Source organism: Amborella trichopoda, chromosome 4 (assembly GCF_054954075.1).
Source record: "Amborella trichopoda isolate Santa Cruz 75 chromosome 4, AtrichopodaSantaCruz75HAP2 v2.0, whole genome shotgun sequence".
NCBI classification, from domain to species: domain Eukaryota; kingdom Viridiplantae; phylum Streptophyta; class Magnoliopsida; order Amborellales; family Amborellaceae; genus Amborella; species Amborella trichopoda.
This window is the reverse complement of record NC_142339.1, coordinates 2633072-2636905: the sequence shown is the minus strand read 5'-3', so window position 1 is coordinate 2636905 and position 3834 is coordinate 2633072.

Here is a 3834-nt window from a genome sequence, read left to right as displayed (position 1 = left end):
AGATTGGATCCAAGGCAGTAGCTACAAGTTCATGTCCCTTCGTTTTTCATACAATTTTTTCTTTACCTTTGTACTGCTAGTGTAGTGTCTTTTTAAATTAGCTTGTTTAAGGAATCTCTTTCTCTCCCTTAAAAATTCAAGAGTGATTTACGTAGAGACCCTAACATTTTTACTGGTAAAATATGAAATGCTTCATTTATATATGTAGAAATTATAAAAGAAAGTCAGTCAACTTTTTTTTTTTAAATTGCCTTTCGATTAACTTGAATTTTGAATTTTATTTTTTAGCTTTTTTAGCTTTTCTTAACAGTAGGGATCCGCCCTACTAATGAAAAAAACTATATATATATATCAAAATTTGGTGACCAATAAATAATATCAAAATTTGGTGACCGAGAAATAATTTTGAAAAATTTAAAAAAAATGAAATGATCGACTTTCTTTATAATTTTTACCTATAAATAAATAAAGCACTCCGAATTTCAAATCATTGCATTCATGCATAAGTAAAACGTAACCACTCGATCAAAGTCCAAGGGTTCTCTCTCTCTCTAACCATTGAAAGCCTAAGGGACCTCAGTCTCTCTCTAAAACCACTGGGAAGCATTGGTGGGGGGGGGTCTTTGTCATTCACCAACGCAAATTTGATGTTAGGAAATATTTGATAATGATGATTAAGATTCCTCCTGCTTTGCTTTTCCACAATAGCAAAATTCAGTTTGAAACGTTGCAAATATTACTTAAATTAAGATGAGGGCAGACAAGTAATAATGGTAGTGCAGGGGCAAATTGCTATTTTAACTCTCTGGATTTCTTAATGGAGTTCGTAGAGCTAGACGAGGGAGTTCGTGGGGGTAGAATAGTAATTTTTCATCCAAATTACTATTTTATCCACAAATCTCATGGGGGGCCAAAGAAAAATTGCAAAATGCATGAGAATAAACAAGTAATTTTTCTTTACGCAACAGTCAACGCTACCGTGGCCGTCATTTGCAATAAATAGGCCCATATAAGTGTGTAATGACTAAAACACCCCCCTGGTCCTTGAAAATAGCATAGTACCTTTTGCCTTCTATATGAGCCTTTTTTCATGCCAAATTTAAAGAGTAACTCTCAAGGAAAATAAAAATAAATAAATAATGAGAACAAAGCAGTCGCAATTAATCTTAACTATTGAATGTGAAATCCGGTTGCTGTATTTGTTCATTGATTAAACATAAAGTTCAAAATAATTTTTTCCAAATTTTGTGACACATCTAAGCCATCAGATTTTACATCAAAGAGTTATAAGTAATTGTGACCGCTTTATATCACTACAGTATCCTAGAAAGATCTTGATCGTATAGTATGGGAAAATGTGGTCAAGATTGCACACGTACACTAACTAGAGAAGGCGGTGATTTCTCATTCAAAAAATACTGGTTACGATTTATTGGGAAAAGAAGGTAAACAATTCCTTTGTTATTCAATTTTGGTCTGAATATAAAGCTAACAAACACAAAAGAAAAAGTCTCTTGCATTCAACTTTCACGAGGTTTTAGCATGCACTAAAAATGAGTGACATTTTTAATAGGAATAATTACAAAAACTTTTCAAAATAGACTTTTTAGGCATTTTATCCCGCCCAATTTTTTTTAGCAATTTCTCACAAAAAATCATGTTTACTAGCAAATACCCCCATATAAAATGTTCATTTTTTTTTTACAAAAATATTATTTCCCTCAAGTAACAAATCATTTTCGCATCCCATCAAAGGGAAACGCCAGACCGCAGTTGTACAACTCACCGCTACTCCAAAATGCTGAACTGTGCCTTCAAAATGCCGGATTGCCATATCAAAACACTGGACTGGCCCCTCAAAATGCCTAACCGCAACTTCAAAACGCTGGATCGACCATTCCAGCAAAAATAATAATTGTTTGATGACGACCATGAAACGCTGAACCACCACCACGAAACGCCGGATCGACACAAAAATAATCGTCTGACCGCCTGTTTAAAATGCCAGACCACCCTCTCCAACAAAAATAATTTATTACGGAAAGAAAGATATTTTCATCCAAAAAATAAACTTTTGTATGGAGGGCATTTGATAGAAAAAGTTGGGTGGAGGTTAAAGTATGGACAAAGTCCATTTTGGGGGTTGCAGTTTTCCCTTTTTAATAACGTTTGCTTTGGCTTGTGGTCGTGTTCTTGGCCCAAAGAAAGTTAACTATTTGAAAGAGGAGTAATGATCCTATAAAACTTTTTTTCACCTATGTGTAGAACTCCAAAGGATCATCATTAAAATTGATACGGATCTTTAAAAAAATTATCGCATAGGTGTGCAACTTGATTTTTTTAAAGATCCGTGCCAAATTTAATGGTGGTCCTTTGAAGTCCTATACACATAAGTAGAAAAAAGTCTTATATGATTATTGGAGCAGCATTTAAATTATTTTATTTTTTGTCACTATCATATCACCAAAAAATGGTTTTTTAAGTGCAAAACACAAGGGCTGTATTTTAGGGATTAAGGGGCACCCAACCAATTTTACAAAAAAGTTGGAGTGGGAATTGAGGTTCTCTCTCTTCTCAACCAAAACCGCTCCGCCCTCTCTCTCCATCCTTTTATTTTCTACAAGCGTGTGCTATGTAACCCTCCCAATTTATATCGACCATTTTATACATAAGTATCTTTCTATATGACCTCAACCACTTAAATAATAGATATGACTTCTGGACTCAGCCATCTGAGTTGATGGCTTGAGTCACAATATCACAAACTAGCTCGTAATCTTCAGACCTTGATCATAATCTTCAGACCTTGATCATATGGCACATAGTTTTTTATTATTTTTTTTTATTCTATAAATAACTTTGAAACAAAATTTGAGACATACATAGATCTGACAGAAGCACACATGATAAAAAATAAAATAAATATTTTTAGTGATAAATTTACTAAAATACCTCTGAAATTTGTAGAGGCACTTTGGTCATGTATTTTTAAATAAATTTGTTTTTATAAGTTTTTTCTAATTTTACAATGGGATGCCCAAAATTTCACCTAAAAATATTTTTGTAAAAAAAAAATAAAAAATAGAACAATATTTGACGTGACATTGTAATATGGACAATCGTAGCCGCTTGATTCAAATCGAACTTCTAAAAAGTATGGTCACATATACCTTATATGTTGTTGAGGTCACATAAAGTTCAACATGCTAAGATATTAACATCACTGTCGATTTTACCTATTCGATGATGATGAGGTGGGCGGACATGGAGCCTGGTGTATCCTTCGCTCTCTCCCCTTCACTATAAAATCATTTGATTGTATGTTCTTGACTACGATAACTGCAAATTTGTGTATTTATGATTGGAAAAAGTTTATATAAGGTTGCAACCTTATATATAGAACTACGGATACACCTCAAAAATCCATCTGAAAAGATAGTTTCAATGTTGAAAAACCCTTTGATTGATCATCTCGACATCGAGATGTATGACCATAAGCAATAAAAAGATTTTAAGTCTCAAAAATAGTGTATTTTACAACATATTATCTACAAAGTCTATTTCAAAATTTTCATATGTTTATAGATCTATTTGATTTTAACCATTTTTTAAATTTAAAATTTTATAATTAGATATAAAAATAGATTTTGAGATAATCCTAAAAATATTTTACATCAAAATTATATACCATGATAAAATTTGAAGGTGCACCTTACCTCTACAGCTACAAATGTACAGCTACAAATGTACAGCTACAAATGCATCTATATACTAACTGCACCCTTCATGATTTCATATATGATATAGTGCTCACGACCTCATTTCGTATTTGAA